This window comes from Myotis yumanensis, unplaced genomic scaffold (assembly GCF_028538775.1).
Source record: "Myotis yumanensis isolate MYYU_CA2020_CCGP unplaced genomic scaffold, mMyoYum1.0.hap1 SCAF_6, whole genome shotgun sequence".
NCBI classification, from domain to species: domain Eukaryota; kingdom Metazoa; phylum Chordata; class Mammalia; order Chiroptera; family Vespertilionidae; genus Myotis; species Myotis yumanensis.
The window spans coordinates 49,164,869-49,186,380 of NW_027223757.1; the positions used below are offsets into that span (position 1 = coordinate 49,164,869).

At 37.8% G+C, this 21,512-nt stretch overlaps 1 pseudogene; it reads left to right on the forward strand.

Annotated features, from left to right (window-relative positions):
• The first annotated feature begins 2,783 nt into the window (after nt 1-2,783).
• Nucleotides 2,784-21,512, forward strand: part of LOC139012848 (annexin A2 pseudogene) — a 64,633-nt pseudogene continuing 45,904 nt past the window's right edge.

Genomic DNA, 21,512 nt, shown 5'->3' on the forward strand with positions numbered 1-21,512 from the left:
CAACTAATATAATCTGTAGTGACAGAAGTTAGGTCATTGATTGCCAAGACAGGGAGTGCTGGGGTGAGGGGCATTGGCTGCAAAGGGGCACAGACGATATTTTGGAGAAATGGAAATGTTCTTGAACAGGGTGGTGTTCACATAGTAGATGCTTTTGATAAGGGGTTTTCTCCATCACTGGTGGCCCTTTGGCCACTGTAGTGACTGAAACTGACCTGGGATCATAATACCTGGGGCCTGAGAGGACTATGATTCCAGGCAAGACTGCAGCTTCCAATCTTACTCACTTTCCATTATTCCCAAATTCACCTACAATGGGCAAACATTGGACCTATCTTCCATAACGCTTGGGAACTGAAAAATTGAGGTGGTGGTTTTGGAACTATTTTTGACTCCACCCCCATTTCATCATCTGTTTTAAAGGTCTGCATATTAATCTGCTTGGGCTGCCATAACAAATACCATAGACGTAAGCAACAAAAACATATTTTCTCACAGTTCTGGAGGCTGGATGTCTGAGATCCAGCCACTGGCATGGTTAGGTTTTCTTAGGTTCTCTTGGAAGCTCTCATCTTGGATTGCAGAAGGCCACCTTCTCTGTGTTTTCACAAGGAAGCGGGGGGGGCTCTTTGATATCTCTACTTATAAGGACATTAATGCCATCACCAGAACCCCACCTTCATGACCTCATCTAAACTTAATCACCTTCCAAAGACCCCATCTCCAAATTTTATCACATTGTGGATAAAGGCATCAATATATATATATATTGGGGAGAGGCACAAATTTAGTTCATAGCACTCTTCCAGCAACAACTTGGGCACCTGAGTGATATCTAGTCAGGTAACAAAAGGTAAATAACATTTGCCATAATTACCGCCTAATTTGATGAGCAATCCCTTGTTAATGGGCTCTATACCTGACTCTGTTGTGGGGAGGAGATGCACCACTGTTCCCTTACTCAGCAGGGATGTGAGGAAAGAGAATATTCTCTTTTATTTTTTTTTTATTTTCTTTAAAATATATTTTATTGATGTTTTACAGAGAGGAAGGGAGAGAGAGAGAGAGAGAGTTAGAAACATCGATGAGAGAGAAACATCGATCAGCTGCCTCCTGCACACTCCCCACTGGGTATGTGCCCACAACCAAGGTACATGCCCTTGACCGGAATTGAACCTGGGACTCTTGAGTCCGCAGGCAGACGCTCTATTCACTGAGCCAAACTGGTTAGGGCAGAATATTCTCTTTTAAAAAACCCTGAATTGACTGGAAATGTGATTTTGCTCATCGGTCTCCTCCCCAGGCACCCTCCTGTGCTGCCCAGGAGGGTGGTGAGCTGGGCAGTGCTAGTGCCTCGGCTTGGCTGCCCTCTCAGCAAGGGCTGGTCAGTCTCAGAACTTGGACTGTGTTGTCCCTCGCGCTGCTTGTTCTCAGGTATGACCTCTGAGTAGTGATTCTTAAAAAGAGGATCCCATTTAGAATTTAACATGATTCATCCAAAATTTGAGCCACATGAAATTTCTAGTATTTGACTTCTAAAGTGGAAATTGCATATGGTATAAGCCAATCCATGGGTGTCTATCAGGATTTGTAATCTGCTCAAGTTCAGAATGTTATGGGGACAAGGTAGAGTGAGGAGTTATCCTTAAAATATTTTCTTTTTGGTGATTAGAAGCCATGGGATACAATGCTGTTGCTATTCATGACAATGCACACATCACCTCCCCATGCCCTGGTCCCTAATGAAGTGGGGAGCATCAATTGGCCATAGTTGGACTGTAGCAGATGTGCTACATATGACAAATGGTAAACATATTGGGAACTCTCTATTAAAACAATACTGCCTCTGTACTCTGAACTTACATCCTAACACAATGTCATCATCAATAGGAAGTGGTATAATAACAAAAAGACTGCATTCTCTCTGTCCATTTAAATTGTTTCAACTTTAACTCAGTTTGAATTAAAGCATTTCTCATATCAAAAGCACAGCTAACTTACTTCTAAGTTATTTCCAGATGCCACTTTTAGTTCCAATATGAGTGAATCAAATGCTTGCCAGTTTTCCTTTGGAGCGTGCTACCCTCACACTCTTGGCATGCGTCTTTAGGACATCTCTCCCACAAGGTGGATGGCAGGCCAGCTTGACTGTGGAAGTCATTTCCAATTATGGTGTCATTGGGAATATCCTCTCTCTAATCATTCATTCATAAATGAATTTTATGATTCCCAATTTTATTGTAAAAAGATGAACACTTTATATGTTATATTTCAAGAAAATTATATTCCTTCAACTGGGTTTAAAATATAATAATTTACATCTGAAGAAATAATATTTGGCAAAATATATGAAATATACCCTATAGCATAGGTGCTCTACATCTTGAAGCTACTGATACTCTCATGAGATGATGGAGAGTAATTTTGAAATCCTGGTAACTATTGAAGCAATGATATGACACATGCTTTCTTTTAATTCTTATAAGTATATTTCCCATTGGCTAAATCACATTCACATTTAGTCCAATTTTTAAAAAATTTACCAGTTTGAAAAAAAATTGGGAAAATTCTTAAATAATTTAAAAGTTGTAGTTAAAGCTGCTCATTGCTACTGTAAAACAAATTACTTTCTTGCTTGTGTACACACACCGAATTTAATGACTATCTCTATATATAAAACCTTAATAAGCAAATAGACTGAAGGGCAGAACAGTCAAACAACTGAACAACTGCACAACTGGTCGCTCTGACGTGCACTGACCACCAGGGGGCATGTGTGGAACATGGCGGGCATCAGCAGCAGGCGGCAGAGTGTGGAACATGGCAGGCATGGCTGTGGTGGGATGGTGGAGCAGGTGAGCGAGGACGCCAGACCACGGAGGGCGTCGGTTGCTGTCATGGGGGCGAGTCTCTGGTGGTTACTGAAAATTCTTTGCTCCCATGCTGCCGTCCCACCTGGCGCTCACACCCACTGCAGGTGCTGGAGCCACCGCTCGCACCCGCTGCTGGCACCAGCCCCAATTGCTCAGTGCCATCAGGCCCCAATCACTCCACACCATCAGCAGGTATGAGCAGTGCTGGCGCCGTCAGCGCATGGGAGCAGCAGCAGGAGTGGGGCTGGGAGGGGGCTCTGGAGGATTGACCAAGACCCACCCCTGTGCCTACCACAGCCTCACTGTCCACAGTTCCTTTCAAGGTGCACGAATTCGTGCACTGGGCCCCTAGTTGAAAATAATACATTCGTATTGGTCTTGTGCTCTGGATACTAATTTTCTTTGGCTTTGTAATATGCATTTTTTTCTTTAATGATTGTTTTCCATTCTGAATGAGTTTTATATAATTGTGATATATCTGTTCTGTATAATTCATTTCAAGAAGCATACCAAACATTGCTATGGACATAATAATAAAAATAAAAGCATGCTTATAAACTAGGAAGAGTGGCTCAGTGTGGCACAGAGGTTGAGTGTCCACCCAGAAACCAAGAAGTCACTGGTTCAATTCCCAGTTAGGTCACATGCCTGGGTTGTGGGCAGATGTTCCTATCTCTCTATCCTTCTTTCTTCCTTTCTCTCTAAAAAATCAATAAAAATTTATTATATATATGTAAACTAGGAAGAAAGTTTTCTTAAGTTTAACCAAAATAAGCTGCCAGAGTGTTCTTGTAAGTTAGCAAGTAATGTTAATGGAGATACAAGTAAATGAAAAAGTTTAAAACAAGACTTCTACAAGAATACTCTGTGAGCTGAAGTTTATTAGATAAGAGTAAAAGTAGTTCATTTTTTAAAATAGGGACGAATCATTCTATGTATAATCATTTTCCCCATATTGCATATAATATGTCAGTATTTAAATGATTATTTTATCCAGTAAATTATCTTTAGTCTGGAACTATTTATAATATATTTAAATTGAAACTAAGTATTCAGGTATCTAGATAAGCAAAGGTTTTTGCCATATCTCAAAATACATGCCTACATAAGCCGGTGTCTATTCTTGCTGTATCTTATATTAATTTTTTCCCTTATGATATTTCACTAATGGCCTGGCCCCATACAATAGGGAATAATTGGTTTCTTAAGGAATAATTAGTTTTATTAGGAGTTACTTAATAAAAAGTGCATTGTGATTTACTTGGAGGTCATTGGCAAGAAAATTAAATCATAAAACCCTGAAAATGAAGCATGCCTATGTGCCTTGTGTGAAGCAATAAATAACCAGAAACTGAATTGATAATACTTAGTTTTAAAAGCACTATTTTAAGACTGTAGCAGAGATTGCCAAAATTTATCCAGCTCACTTCTCCTTTCATTCAGCTGAAGAAACAGATCTTCAATTAGAAACGTATCTAAGAATCAAAGATAACCGTGGAATTTGGATTTAAACTCTAAACATTGTTGAATATAATTAACTGTAAAATTTCTATAATTTACTTTATGTTTTACCTCATGAAGTGGTAGTTCTGGGGCGGACCCAAAAATCACAAAATTCTGCCTGATAAATACACATCCATCACAAACTGAGCATTTTGACATTGCGGAACCCATTTGAAAGAATTCAATCTAAAACTGTTCACAGCAGCACATGACACATTCAATTTTTCTACGTATGTTCACCTCATTTGGCCACTGGATGGTTTCATAACACATGGACACTCAGAAGCAAATATGCCATGGAAAAAGAAATCATGAGAAAAATGTAGAAATGTTATAACTCTAAAATATTCTACTCTTTTTATTCAGGATTAAGGTCAATACTAAAGATACATTTGAAATAAATACACATTTTAATAAGGTTTATTTACAAAATAATCTACTCAGTTTATTTCTACTTTGAAACCAAATCACTATTATAGAGCTTAAATTAATAAAAAAAGATGTTAATATCATATTCAAAATTGGCATTCCCTGAGATGTTGACTGATACTTGAGGGAAAATTCAATCAATAAAAAAAGAGCCATGTAGCAAACTGTCTCTAATTAGAGACTATCCCAGAACACCTTCTGGAAAAATAATTCCTTTTTCCTCCTTTTTTGTTATTTTAATTTTCACCTGAGTATATGTTTATTAATTTTAGAGAGAGAGAAAGAGAGAAACATGGATGAAAGAAACTTCAATCGTTGGCTTCCCATATGTGCCCAGACCTGTGATCAAACCCAAAACCTAGTTATATGACCTGACTGGGAATTGAACCCTCAACTTTTTGATGCATGAGACAATACTCCAACCAACTGAGCCATCTGGCTAGGGCCAGAAAAATAGTTCTGTATAAGAATTCTAAATAAGATATTGTTTTTATTTGCCTTTACCAATATTCTTTATCTACATCAGCTCAAGCCATGGTAGTTTTATAAATGCAAGTATGAAATAGGTCTATGAGATAGATATTATTACTTTGTTTCATCATGGAAAATCACCAAGAGCCTGACAATATGAAACCTAGCATGATCTCAAGTGAGTCAATATGACCTTGAATGTTAAGAATGTAAGGTAGACCAATATTCAAGACTGTCTTGTAATATAAAATTGCAAAGGCTAGATCACTCATGAACATTTGTAGAGGCATAGAATCTAAATATTTTCTTAGTTTTTTTATGCACATTACTAAACTTGTTAAATTCAATATCTTATTTAGAAGAATAAGTTTAAAATATTTCTTGCTTAAAGTTTTTTTAAAAGCTCTGGGATCTTTCAACGAAGGGCTTTAATTCTCTTATAGATTTGCTTATGTCTATAAATTATAAGGCATCAAAAGAAGTGAACTAAGTAGACATATATCTCATTTGTTTATAAATCACCCTCAATATATCACAGGCTTGTATTATTTATTTGTAAAATTTATGTGTACTAAACCTTTACAGTTGTCAACTTAAAAATTACATTTTTCTCTAATCAGATGTTAAAGATTGAGAGGAGAAGGTTGCCTTTTCAGCATTTGAAAACTAGGTAGTAAGAAACACAGAGGATATCATTTGCAATGCAAAACATAATTTTATTACTATACTTATAGGATATATATGGAGTTCTTTATTGAGAGTATTTCATACAGTTTTCTTTTCCCCCTTCCTGGTTATTCATCTTCAAATAAAAGCTATAGCATTTTAATCTTAGAGTTTCCTAGGAAGTAAAAAAAAAATGTACTCTATGTGGTAAACTCTGAATTAATTTAGAGATGCCAAATATATCTTTTAATTTAGGGAACCTGTTGGTATTTGCAATGGGTTATAGTACCTTTAGTTCGATTTTTTTGTATGTATGTGTTTATAATACATCTCTTTTAAGAAAATGTAAAATCAATGTTTTTTTGTCATTTTAAATAAATAGTTTAGTCTGACTAGTGGTTGTAGCACATTAAACTTCAATACTTGAGATCTAAGTAAAAAACTGTTTCATTAATTCATCTTGAATAAATCATAAAAGTACAGAAAATATAGGAAATGGAAATGGGGAAAATGCTGCAACTTATCTAGTTTATCCCCTGAGGCTATATAAAATTGTCACATGAAATATATCCTCTAGTGTTTTATCTTCCCATATTAAGCCATTAAATGGTCCTGGTTCAATACATACTGAGTAATTTCAATGCTCAACTCAGCACAAAATACACACATGGCAGAGTTCTAGTTTTTGAGGTGGTTTGTTTATCAGGTATAGGAATCTTACAACCAACAGATACTGTCATGCAGGAATTTACTTTTCAAGAGGTGATTTAAGTAATTTAAACATTGTGTAGAGAGGATTGGCTAACTATTGCGAATGGGCCAAATCCAGCCCCACTGCCTATCTATGTAAATACAGTTTTATTAGAACACAGCTACATTCATTAATATTTACCTATTGTCTATGGTGGCTTTTGCACCCCAGGTACAATGTTGAGTAGTTACAACATAAACTGAATGACCCACAAAGCCAAAAATATGTGCAATTTGGTCCTTTACAAAGAAAATTTGCTGACTAATTGAAGGGTCAAGATTGGCTTGCTTTTCTCATCTAAAATATCGCATCTTTGTGTACTACATAATTTCATCCTATTTGTTCAAAATATGTGGCCTCATAATACTACTGGTTCTTTTTATTTCACTGTTAGTGATTGAGATACAATTAGTATTATAGGTTTATTATAATTCACTAGAGGCCCGACTCATGAAATTCATGTGAGGGGCTCTGCCCTCCCAGCCCCAGCTGCCTCAACCTTCACAGCCCGGCTGCCTCATAGCCCCGGCTGCCTCATGGCCCCGAGGCCCTGTCCACTGGTCATTCAGGAAGGTTATTCCATAAGGCCGTTCCGCCATCTGGTCTAATTACCACATTAACTCTTTATTATATAGGATTGTGATTTTAATGAAACTAACTCCTGCGCTTCTTTTGTGCTGATTGTGTGATGTGTACATGAAGAACTAGCAATCACCTTAAACTTTATCACCGTCCCTCTAGTGCAGCGGTTCTCAACCTGTGGGTAGCGACCCCTTTGGCGGTCGAACGACCCTTTCACAGGGGTCGCCTAAGACCATCCTGCAAATCAGATATTTACATTACGATTCATAACAGTAGCAACATTACAGTTATGAAGTAGCAACAAAAATAATTTTATGATTGGGTCACAACATGAGGAATTGTATTTAAAGGGCCAGAAGGTTGAGAACCACTGCTCTAGTGCCTAATATTGTGTTTTACACAAAGCAGAGACTCAATATGTGTTGAAATTACATAACTTACATTTCAAATTTCAAATTAATTTCTCTAATAGAAATAATTCTGGCATATTTTGAAAAATGAATGCCTGTATTTCTGTAATTTTATTAGATTTCCATAAACTATCTTATATTTAAATGACCATTTGAAATGCAAATATCCAACTGAAATGCAAATATCAGACAGTGAGATAAGAATATGCTTCTACAATAAAAACTTTTCAGGGTAATAGGGTAGAGAAGTTCTGTGTTGACCTAGTCTGCAACCCACTATTCATTAATTCTCACAATCCCCTTAGATCATTTAGATCAAGAATACTTAAAAGTAGTCTTTCAAGTTCTATTGAATCCCCATAGGTTTTACCTATACCATGATTTTTTTTTTTTAAAAAAGAACAACTTTTCCTTTCACTTTTCTTCAAAGTTTAATTCTTTTATTAAAAACACAAGAAGGCCCCTAATGTAGATATTACATGTATATAGCTTTTTTTTTTTTTTTAACATTGTAAGGGATAAAAGTTAATGCATGATGGTAGCAGCTGGAGTAGTTGCACCTGAAATGGGAGAGAGAAGTCACTTCTCTAATTCTAAATATTTTTATAGAAGTTTTTGCCATGGAGTTGCATTACCTTTACTTAAAACGTGAACATCAGTAACTTAAAGAGATTAGATAAAATGTCTAAATGCTAACAGTTTGAACTCCATTACTATTCTAGTGATTTTGGATCAAAGATGCAATTTGTTTTACTTATTAAATTATTATGATTACCAGGACACTTATATTTTACATTTTCTGTTTATTATAACATTGAGAGAAACTTGTCCTAGACAGACACAATTATTGCCAGTTTCTGATTTTTCCAACACTACAAGTCATTCCCTATTGCTGGAAGTATGAGGTGCATGAGGCTACCCTGCAAAGCTCCCAGCAATTTAGCCTTCTGAAAGGATTAGAAAATGGGCTGGGCTTATAGGCTCAGCCTACCCAGGTAATGAGAAATGTAATACACGGTTGCATTCGCATTCTCAGAAGTTCAAATGGATTATCCATGACCTGGATCCTTCCCACCGCTGTCAGTCCTTAGAAGCGACCCACTTTCCTGCCCCCCCTCCTCTGTGAAACAGAGGCAGAGAGAGACTCCGTCACTTACTTGTATGTTCAATTTTCAGTTTAGAAAATATGGTTAAAATATGAAGAGTCCTTCTTTGAGTAGTGATTCTAGGGAACCTTTTACTTTTCTAATTAAAAAAAAAAAAGATGAGCAAAATGCCTAGTAATAAAGCTTAATTGTGGTGAATATGAGAGACTAATAATGTACCATAAGTTTTTAGAATTTTGTCATTTTATTGCCCGATATCACTTAGAAGATGGAATATTAAAAATAGATTTAGGAAAGAAGAAAAAAGATAAGTGGGGAGAAAGTTCTTTCTACATTATACTTTTGTTGAGATTTCATGTCCAGCATTGTTATATATATTTTGTCTACAGTCAGAAATCCAAGTGCTGTTCAAAGAATCAAGAAACCACGTAAGCTTGATGCAAAGTCAAGAAGAGAATGCATTTGTCTTGTCATGCTTTCCACCTGCTCACTTCAGAGGACGGCCTGGCGACATTCGTATTCTAACTAGCTGCCTCTGCCAAATAGCTCCCTGAATCTGTGTATAAATGATTCCCGAAGAAAATGACTTTCAGTGGTGTTTCCTGTCTTGTAGCTCTTTGAGGGAATAAAAGAGCACATTTATGGCGTTTTTCTCAAATCGGACCAAGGCACTTATTTGTTGTGAATGATGCTTTTAGAATTGCACACTGGATTGTTTGGTATTACAGGACATACAGTATATACAGCAGCTGAGCAAAAAGCGACAAAAAGAATAATGGAAATAAAGAAGCAACACTGCATGGCCGTACTGAATGGTATCGATACATTTTGGAACACTGGCTGAAGACGCTGCAGGTAAATCCATAGAAACAGGATTATCTCCACAAACGCGCAGGCTCTTTAGGAGGCAGCAATTCAGAGGTCTCCTGAAAGCAAAAAGATTCCTCTCTGAAAGGCAGTATTTGTGTTTCGTCTTCAGAATGACTCCATGAGAATAGTAGCCCCAAACCACACATTTAAAAAATTAGCATTGTTTTCACACATTTTATCATATTATGCCACAACAGAGGAGTTTACTCTCTCTAAGGTTTTTGCCTGAGAGGCATAAAGTAATGCAGCAATTTCAGAGCCATGGTTTTTAAACTATAAAGTACCTTCCGATGGGGATCGAGGTCACAGGCCAGGCGATTCCAGTTCAGCAGGTCTGAGGGTGGGGCTGAGACCCTGCCTTTTCCTCAGGTCTCCGGGGGTGCGGAAACTGCTGGTTTGAGGACCGCCTTTTGAGTAGCAGGGTTTAAAAGGCCTCCTGAAGTCTTAGTAGTTAAAACAAGATGCTGTTGAATGGGTATAAATTTCAGTAATGCAAGACGAAAATGTTCTAGGGATCTATAGCATTATGCCAATAGTTAAAAAAACTGTACTGTACACTTAAAAATTTGTCAAGAGGGTAGATCTCATGTTTTTGTTGTTATTGTTGCCATAATGAAAAGTATTAGTGCCCTGCAGGTCATTTTCTCCTCAGCTACAACTTTGTATTGATATCTTCTCTGTTCTTGTAACTCCTTTAGACCGGCAAAGTGGGCTCCATCAATTTGCAGACCAGCTCTATGTTCTCTGACGATTCTCTGGAGGAGTTTTAGAAATCTTCAGGTATAAACAAAAGAAATCATAAGGTTTCAATATGGTAATTTAATCTGGAAAAGATAATTGCTGTTTTTTTACCTATTTTTTCCTTTTCCTTTTTTTCAAGTCAATCCTGTAACCCCTTAGGAATACAATACCTGAACATGTTGGTCTGTGTGTGGCTAGGACATACAGATTGTTGGTTGCTACAGATCAAAGCTGATGTTCTCTATTTGGTATGTAGGACATTTGCAATAAACTTTGTTTGCTTGTTTGTTTTAAGAAAGATTTTCTACATTTGGCAAAATATTTCCAAACTACACAGAAAAAGAGACTCAATATATTCCCCATCCTTGATATATTCTTATAATGATAACTAGAGGCCCAGTGCACGAATTTGTGCATGGGTGGGGTCTCTGGCTGGCCTGGCCCGATGGGGGCTGATTAGGGCCAGGCTGGAGGGGGGAGGGGATGTGGGAGGTTGGCCAGCCTGCCCCACCCCCGATCAGGGTGAGGGGTCCAATCTGGGGCGGGGCTGGCTAGGGAATGGAGCCGGCCAGGAGGTGGGGCTGCAGGAGGTTGGCGGGCTGGCCCTGCCCCCAATCCAATCCGGCCGGTTGGCTAGCCACAGTGGGTGTCATAGTGACCAGTAATTCCCATCATCCTGGTGTTCTGGTCGCTGGCTTTTTATATATATAGATGCTACATATAGAGTTAACTAGAGAGCTTATTACTGTTTTGTTGTTGATGTTTATTTGGCTATTTTAAAATTTTTATGGTTTATATTAACTACATGGAACATTGAATTTATTTTGAAACCTTTATGCTTGATGCCAAATTTCACTATTCAAATTTTTTGTATGTATCCCATTTTCCAGGTTAAACTACTATCAGGAAGTTACTTTTCTTATGCAAATATAGCTTAAAACACAACTAAAATCTTATAATATGGTACAAATATTGATTTCATCATGAGAAATCAGCAAACAAAAAAAAGTTAGATGTAATCTTTATTTAAAATTACCTATAATGAAATAAAATTTTAAATATCCATAGATTCAAGAATATCCAAATAATTAATTTGTACTGATAATGAGGAGTATGTGTCTGGTGGAGAGGAAGCCAGCTGAAGATAAAGAAAAATAAACAAAAAACACAACCTCCCTTCCCCACCCCCCACCCCTCACCCCAAATGCTGTGCATGCTCAATTAGTAATAAAACATGGGACTTTTGGTGTATAAAATGGTCATTTTTTAAAAGAGAGAAACAGGCAAAACTACTTTTACAGAAAGTATTTGAAAGTTATAAAATTTGACTAAAAATGTGTATAAACACTCAAATATATATTGCAAAAGCTGATTTAAAAAGAAAACACAAGAAATCAATATGTGTACATGGGTGTTTTAAACAACATATACTTAAGGGCTAGCACATGTGTCACACATGATGCTGAGTGGAAACCATTAAGAAGAGAGCCATCTAAAATTGTTGTGGCCAAAAGTCTGTTTAATGCTATCACACACGTTCCATAGAACTTACAATGGTTTCCGTGATTCTGGCCAATGGGGAAAATCAGTTTTCAATTTGGATGCCAATCAGGAAGTTAGTTGCTTCTCAAAATATAAAACATAGATCCCTTCCCTGTAGTATGATCAGAGTCACAGAATGGGAGATTTTGAGAGGAGACAGACAGGCAGGAAGCCAATGGGCCTCATAAACAGAAAGAGAAAAGCACAAGCCATGTGAGATGAAAGGAGTGTGAGCCGCAGAGGGAAGACAGCAGAACTTGGAAGGAAGCAAAGGGATACTCATGGAACAAAAATGAATAAAACATTCTAAGCAATAGTGGCTCGTTCTAGTTTTTTAAGTGAGTGACAAGGAAAAGATATTGATATTAGAACTTTATTTAATAGTCAAATGTTGTTACATATACCTATGCATATATTTATGGTTAAATTAATTGTATCACAATATATATGTTTTTGATTTCATTTTGTGTTTTAAATCACTCCAATTAAATTAGCCATGTTTTTCATAAAGTTCTGAATGAAAGACACCCCTCCCCGCCGGCAAGTATTCCAGGCACACAGAACTTTCAGTGTGAAAATCAGGACAATCCTTAGGCAAACTGGGGAAGTTGTTCATCCTACACAGGTATGAACAGTTTGAATCTCAGGGACCTGTTTTCCTCACATAAGTTAGCAGGTACTTTATTTTCTAATTTTGAGCTATTATTTCATTTGAACAATGGAACGAGCAGGGCAACTAATTTTTTACTTGGAGAAATAATGAGAAGGAAGAGAAATATTTGAAAATTCTACGAGTGACTCATTCAGCTTCTATGTACTATATGATCATGCTGGTGTTTTTTCAACGATGTTAACCGTTCTGGTTCTATAAGATCTCAAATCACTACATTTGTTTGTAAGGTTTAACTACCTTTTAGCAGAAAGAAGCCCTGCTGTTAGGGCATCTGGTCAGTTTCTCATCTTTATGAAGCGAAGGGAATGCAAGATTCCAGCCTCATCTCCCGCCCAGTTGGTTCAGTAGCACAGTGTTGCCATTCTGTGCAGCAACTGTATTGCTTTGTAATTAAAGCTCTGGTGAGTTAAGTCCATCAGGCTCAGTAACGTATAGATCATGAAAGAAAAAAATATCAAGAGAAATTTTCTTCACCACATGAGTCAAGTAGCTCAGAAAGAAAGAGAACAAAGACATAACCCTGAAAGTGCACTTACCTTTCAGGGTTGTTTCTTAGAGTCACATTGATTTATTTGAGCTCGGCAGGATGTTCCTTTTTTAAAAGACCTAATTTACTAACAGTGTAGGATTTTCCAAGTTTTTCACTCCCCTCAGATTACATTTTCATTTGCTCTAGCAGTAAAGACTGCTTATGCCAAGGCAGCACAGTGGAACTCAGTGCGGGAGTCTCTCTAAGGCAGAGACATTGCCATATATCTTTTTTGTCTTGTATGAAACCTTTTCAGGGTCTTTAGGTCCGAAAAATGGAGAACAATTCGGCACTCATTGTAATTTACTATCAGTATTGACTTCATTTCCTTTTTTGTCCAGTTGAGGAAGGTGTGTCTCACAGGTTTTATTTTTTAATAGACCATATTAAATAACCATCCTAACTCATCAGGGGGAAAAAAAATCTGTAATTGTTCTGCTTTTGTTCAGCACTCTAGGACGTAATAGGATTAAATTTTATTTCTTTACGTTGAACTTGGGAGTGAAAAGGTTTGAGCAGGGTAACTCCACTCCGAATAGGGCCCTCTATAACGTGTCATCTAAACCTGGGCACTTTTCAGAGTGAAAGGGGATGTTATTAATAATTATGCTTGAACACCTGGTGCAAAGCAGGTTTATCCCAGGCAAACCAGGACTTGCAGACATGCTTAGTGGCCTCTAGAGGGAGTGTCAGAGTTCTCAACTCCAAACTGAGTTAAAGTGGGTACCTAGAAAAGAAAGGGAGTGGAGGGAAGGAGGCCCCGTGGCCAGGCTTGAGTTCATCTCACTGGCAGTAGCTCCCCACCAGCTGTTCCCATGGCTCTGGGGTTTGCTCACTAGAAGTTGCTTTCTTTTCAATGTGCCATTGTGGTTACACCTGAAGGGAAATTAGAAAATGTCTTCCGTGGGGGCGGAGCAGATTTCTCAGCCTGCTTCTAGCCAGTGCCAGGTGGAGAATGCAAAAGTCGATTTGTGAGTAATGAGTTACTGTATGTTTTAGTCTGGTGGTTCTTTGGGTGTGGGTAAGCGGGAGAGATCAACCAAAGGACTTATATGCAAGCATATAGGCCTAACCAATGGGCACAGACAACAGGGGGGTGAGGGTATGAGTGGGGGGGCGTTGGGGGTAATGTGGGGATAAGGACACATATGTAATAACTTAATCTATACAAAAAATTTTTTTAAAAGAAAACAATGGAGATAATAAAATAATCAGTGCTGTTTTAAAAAAAAGGACTTGAGGTAACTTTTTATCTACGTATTTGGTTACAATTAGCTCTGCATATAAATAGCCAAACCCCACATTTTAAATACAAGTTTCTCTTTCTCTTTCCCTCTCTCTCTCTCTCAATTTATTTTGCTGGCAATTTGAGTTGATCTTTTGTTGTTGTTAATCCTCACCGTAGACCAGTGATGGCGAACCTTTTGAGCTCAGCATGTCAGCATTTTGAAAAACCCTAACTTAACTCTGGTGCCGTGTCACATATAGAAATTTTTTGATATTTGTAACCATAGTAAAACAAAGACTTATATTTTTTATATTTATTTTATATATTTAAATGCCATTTAACAAAGACAAATCAACCAAAAAATGAGTTCGTGTGTCACCTCTGACACGCGTATCATAGGTTCGCCATCACTGCTCTAGACTGTGGTCGGCAAACCATGGCTCACAAGCCACATGCGGCTCTTTGGCCTCTTGAGTGTGGCTCTTCCACAAAATACCACGTGCGGGTGGGCACATACAGTGCGATTGAAACTTCGTGGCCCATGCACAGAAGTTGTTATTTTGTGGAAGAGCCACACTCAAGGGGCCAAAGAGCCGCATGTGGCTCTCGAGCCATGGTTTGTTGAGCCACAGTTTGGCGACCACTAACTATAGGGCCTAGGATATTATTTATATTTATTTTTTGAGAAGTAGGAGGGAGGGAGGGGGAAGAAGAGAGAGGAATGAGAGAGAGAGAGAGAGAGAGAGAGAGAGACATCAATGTGAGGGAGACACATCGATTGGTTGCCTCTTATATGCACCTCGACTGGGGCCAGGACCAAACCTGCAATTCAGGAATGTGACCTTGACCAGGAATCAAACCTGTTACGTTTCAGTGTTCAGCCAACACTCTGACCACTGAGGTTCTGGCCAGGACTATTACTATTTTTTTTAAGGATAGCTATACTTTTAGTTTCTTACTTGGGTCATTTTAACTAATTCAAAGGATTTGTTGGGTACCTAGATGCCCATGGGTTCTTCCTTCCTTCCTCCCTTTCTTTTTTAAGTTACAAAAATGCCTTGATTTTCTCCTTACTCTCAGGGAGACTGCGTTTTAACCAGCCATAGTTTTTCAAAGTCCTTCTTGGCTATATCTTAGATTTTGGAAATGGCAACCAGTTACATCTTCTACTCCACATTTCCTGGAATTTCAGGACTTTCTCAGTTTTTTTCCAATGTGTTTGCAATCCGTTCAAGTCTTTTCTGAACCAATTTAATTTGTAGTGCCTTGTCTAATGCAACCCACTCAAGCTATCAATATCCTGTTTTCCCATTCCTACAACCAAAGCCAAAATATATATTAGATGCATCATCTGCTTTCTAAGCTACAGCAGATGATAGCTTTACTAATTGTTTTGCCATGCAAGCATATCACCATCTTTCCAGCCTTCATTAATAATTTCTTCATCACCTACTATCTGACACTCAAAAGCATATATATCTATATATAGATTAGATATAGATATGTATATATGTATATATGTATAATATATAGATATGTAGATATTTGCATAATATATAGATATATAGATACCTGATTAGAGCAGTATTTCACTTTTGGGTATCACTTTTTGTATAATAAGCTTAGCTAAATCAGATTGTGGTAATAAATGACACCACAAATCTCAGTGGCTTCACAATAACCATTTATTTCTTACTCATGCTACTCCATCCATCATGAGTCAGTTTAACTCCTTACTCCAGAGCCCAGAGGAATGGAGCATCCCTTATCTTAGACATAGATGAGTGGACTAGTGGATTAACCAGTAGTTCTTAAAGCTTCTGCAGGATAGTGTCACATGCCACTTCCTCTCACTTTTCATTGGCCAAATCAACAGAATGGGATGATTATTTCTTCATCAGAATGAGCCCAAAAAAGAAGTTTCAAATTTGGGGAAAATAGTGTTATGAGGTCATTAACTGTTCCTCCCTCCCTCCACCTACCCCAGCTACCATTTCATCCATGTTCTCCCTTTGTCAACTGTCCCAACTCTGTTTTCTTTGTACAACAAGGTAGGCTCAAAATATTATGGCAGGTAAAAAATGAGTATCTATACTAATAAAAGGGTAATATGTTAATTAGACCGAATAGACCGGATGTCTTCCAGATGTCATTCCGGACATCCTTCCTGAAAAGCCGGGGCCCGGGTGAAGCCACCTGGGGTCCCAGGTGCCAAGGGCTGGCCAGAGGGAGGGAAGCCTGGGTCCTAGGTGCCTGCCGGTGGCTGGAGAAGGGAAGCCTGGGTCCTGGGTGCCGGAGGAAAGCTGGTACTGGCAGCCAGGGGAAGAAAGGCCTACTCTTGCATGAATTTTTGTGCATTGAGCCTCTAGTATTTAATATAAAAGAATTCACTCATGCACATTTATCAGAAATCAAACTTCCTATTAAAAGATAAAGAGCTAGAAAAGTAAATGAAAGAAGTATTCAGTTTTATGCTTTTTTTTTCATAAACTTTGTAGACTCCAAAAGACTACTAGATTTATATTTTCAATATGCTTACAAAAGAACAACTATTATTCATGCATTTAATAAGCTACATATAAATAAAGGAAAGAAAAGAAGGAATATAGTTAAGTACACTATGAACCAATTGCATATTTTATCAACTAAATGAGTAACAATGTATAATTTTATATGTATGTTTGTATCAAAACAGTTCCATCACTTTTAAATTAATGAGCGATGGTGCAGTATTATGTAAATGTTTGGATTTGAAACCATAGGACTGCAGAATGAAATTTCTAGCTTTAGTATTTATTAACTGTGTACTTAGGAAAGAAAATATTTGTGAAATCAATATGCACCATTATTCAAATTGGAGAAGGGATAAGATTCTTACTAAAACAATTTCATTTTTGAATTAATCATTTAGTTCACCAACATTATTGTCAGAGCCTCACTTTAGTTGCTTCAAAAACAAGAAGGACCAATAGAACCTGGCAACATAAGAAAAGAGGAGACTGGAAGACTTTTCTGGAAATTCCAGCACCAGACCATCACGGGGAACCCTTTTTCCAAGTCCTGTAAAGCATGGTACACAATAGAGAAGCTGGACTTTGGGGATGAGGCAAACGAGGAGGCCATTGGCATGTACTTTGTTGTTTATTTATTTATTTAATATGTTTTTATTGATGAGAGAGAGAGAGGAAGAGAGAGAGAAATGATTGGCTGCCTCCTGCACACCCCCTGCCAGGGATTGAGCCTGAAACCCAGGCATGTGTCCTCACTGGGAATCAAACTGGTGACCTCTTGGTGCATGAGACAACATTCAACCAAGTGAGCCACTCTGGCCAAGGCAGCATGTACTGTAAAACCTCTGGTGCCAAAAGGAGGATGGAAAATCTTTACCCAAAGGGCCAAGTTGGATTGCTGGTAAGTACACAGTTGGTCTAAGATAATGACCAGAAAATATATTAGGGATTTATTGGGTAGCTAATAGCCAGGTTGTGATTATCACTGAGAAAATTGACACTCAGGGAGGAGGGCCCTGAGGTGTTTTTTTTTTTTTAAATGCAGCAATAGAAACAATGCCTTCCATTTATTTTGCAAGAGATGCACCCAGTGGGAGAGACAAGTTAAAAACCACATACATGAGATAGAATGGTTCTGGGAGTGACATAGTACTGCATCTCTCTCCTCTTCACCACCGTCTTCCCCAGAAACAGCTCCATATCGCAGGAAGGTAATGTGGGAAATGAAATGTAATTTCAATGCTGTGTGGACTGAACAGGCACCTTAGAAATAAAAGCATAAAGTTGCTCAGCAACCTAATTTTATTTTGTGGGACTTCCAGTTAGTTTAGAAATCATGAAAGAGAGAACTTCAGGCCATCCTTAATATTTATGCTTTTGTTTTTCTAATTTTGTACAGGTGAAATAGTTCAATCGTGCCATAAGCTTTAATCCAGCACTTTTTGGAACTTTCCAGAACTGATCCTTTGCTGCCATTGCAAAACCAGTCCTCTCCAGTTGCAGTATTGCAGATGTTTCAAGCCATTCCATAAGCAGTTCATTCAGATTCTTTTTTTTTCTTTTTTAAAAATATATTTCATTGATTTTTTACAGAGAGGAAGGGAGAGAGATAGAAAGTTATAAACATTGATGGGAGAGAAACATCGATAAGCTGCCTCCTGCACATCTCCTACTGGGGATGTGCCCACAACCAGGTACATGCCCTTGACCGGAATCGAACCTGGGACCTTTCAGTCCGCAGGCCGACGCTCTATCCACTGAGCCAAACTGGTTTTGGCCATTTAGATTCTTTAAATTCCCTGGAAATACTTGGGTAGGCCTGGCACCATGACATTATTTAAAATGTCCAAATGATTCTTTTTTATGGTCTTATTGCCCATCTTGTTTTTTTTTCTTTTCTTCTTCTTTATCTTCATATTGTTCTAATTGCTAGATTATACATGTATAAACATGTCAGCTTTTGTTTATAGACAATTCAGTTAAGGATTCATCTTCAGTTTTATAAATAAACCATTCTTTTATATAAAATAAATAAATGTAGAATAAGCTATTCATAGTGTTCACAATTCTCTATACTTATCAAACTGTGACTTCTCTTCCCATACCAACCTATGTAGGTATAATTAATTTCCTATCAGAGAAGAACTTGATTTAAATCATAACTGGTGCAGTGATAAATCAATCACAAAAAGATTATTAGGTTTTCTGTTTAATTCTTGGGATTATTCTAGACTTTTCTTTCTTATGTTAGAATTATTATTATTATTATTATTATTATTATTATTATAGCTTTAGAGGGTAGCCTGTCCTAATTAGATTCTCGATGGGTTTGCAAACTCTGGGAAGAGTTGGAATTTCCTTTCTAACAATACTTTGTGAACAATATGGGTATCATGAAGTGGGGAGAGAGTGAACGGGTAAGAGGGGGGGATTCTATTTTCCACAGAGCAGTTTTCCCTGGAGCTTACATGCTGTTTCCCATCAGTGCTGCAAACCAGCAGGGTTTTTAGAATGAGTTGCAGTATTGCAGATGTTTCAAGCCACTAACATATGATTTGAATACCATTGTGGTAGGATTTGCTACAGATATAGTTTTGATTTGCAAACTGGAAATTAAATGTCTCTCCATTAATCCAACACTGTGTTATTTGTTCCCAGAAAAACCAAAGACTTAGTTTGCTACACTTTGTACTCAAATACAAGAGAGGTGACAAGGTTTGACATGTGTCCGTCCTTTCCACACCAAGTATGTGAGAAGATTCCCTAGGAGGTTGTTAGCTGGGTACTACATCTATTTGTGAAGTGGATGATAAACTATTGTTCCTCTTGTTTCATGACCTCTAGGGAGAGGAATGCAATTTGCACAGTGCAGCGGTAATAACCAATGTGACATTTTCAAAGGAATCTAATCATGGAATCTAAATATTCATACCCAGGGCCTCTGCTGAGAGGTTTTTTTTTTTTCTTTCTTTCTTTGAAAAAGTGCTCTTTGAATAGAAAAACACATTGTATGCCTTCAGATAGGTAAATATTATACTTTTAAACATATGGTTCATGGAGCACTATTTCTGCAAGTTACTTTGGAACATACAGTACTAGTCATCAAAGCCTTGTTAGCTGACCATGCAATATATCAAGCAACCTTTGCGAAGACACCTTTAATAATTTCACAGGCACAAGAGTCTTAAATTGGCATCATCCTATGCAAAATAGGTAGTTCAGTCAGTCTACATGTAATAGATTTTTTAAATTGTTAACATTATAAACTATTTTTGGAGAAAATAAAAATCAAATACTACCAGAAAGCTAGAAACCCATGTGCTCTGATGAACAGAGGTGGAGTCTCAATTCTGCATTTATGGGGGTCCCATTCGGAAAGTTTTATAATGTGAGTATCTCCTTCTATGAGCTGTAAAGAATTTCATTGGAATTTCAGTCTAGAGTCTATATATTTAGGATCATTGATGGGGTGAGACCTTTCTACTCTCTTCACTGTCCTTGGCGACTGGCTATGAGTATAAAAACATGTTTATTTTCAGTCTCAAGTCATTTTATTTCAAGAGACCTGTATGCTGGATTATTTCAAGAAAAAAATCAGGAAATTGTATTATCATGAAGAAAAATATGCTTTCCAACTACTCCTTTTTAAAAATCCCATGTTGTTGTTTTTCCAATTTATGTTAACAAGGGAGAATTTGAAATGTTAATGTGACTTAACCCTAAGAAACACTGCCTACAAAACAGCTAGAGGGTGTGTGCTGTTTCTACAAGTTACTTAACATCAAGAAAGGTAGCCTGTATATCCTGACCTAGCTCTACTAATTTGCCCTGAGGCCAGGCAAGAGAGTGTGCACTTGAAGGAGATAAAATTTCCTTTCCTGGAGCCACTTTAGATTGAGGGACACATTGAGTCTTGGTGAGACTAAAGAGATTGCACCACAATCAAAGTGCAGAGCTGCTATTGGGTTTGCTCTTGCTTGAGAGGAAGAATACCCTGCAAATGGGATGGGTGGACATAGTGGAGGATGAAAATCTAGAAATGAGAGAATGGGAGTCCCTGATAATCAAGCTGGGGCATCAGAACTGTCAACGGGTATAATGGAATAGAAGTTAGGGAGTAAGTATCGAGAGAAGCTGGAATAAGCTAAATGAGATGAAATGCTTAGTTCAGGAATGTGGAACATGTTGCTAAGAGCCTAGAACAAGCAAGTTAATTTATAGTGTTCCTTTTGGAACATTTGGTACGATGCTAGCAATTTACAATGCAGGTAGCTGCAAGGACAGCAGTTTTGACCTGAAGCAGAGGTATGGCTCTGCAACCCAGACAGCAAAGGACTTTTTCCTTCGAAGGACAAAAATCATACTAAGGGAATTTGTTGAACTTCAAACTAGAAATTGTCTTTATAATTATGCTTTCATTTTTATCCCCATGGGTTTTTACAGCTCAAAGTTACAGGGACTTCTCTTCCCAGCTCTGGAATCCTGGGCTGGGGGTCTGCTATGGAGCTAGGACCCCTTGCTCCTCATGGAAGGCTCCTGATGCAAAAAGCACCACACGTGGGTGTCAGACCAGCATGTTCCTGCTCTATACCCCTCCTACCAATCTCAATGTGCTTTCTACTTTACTA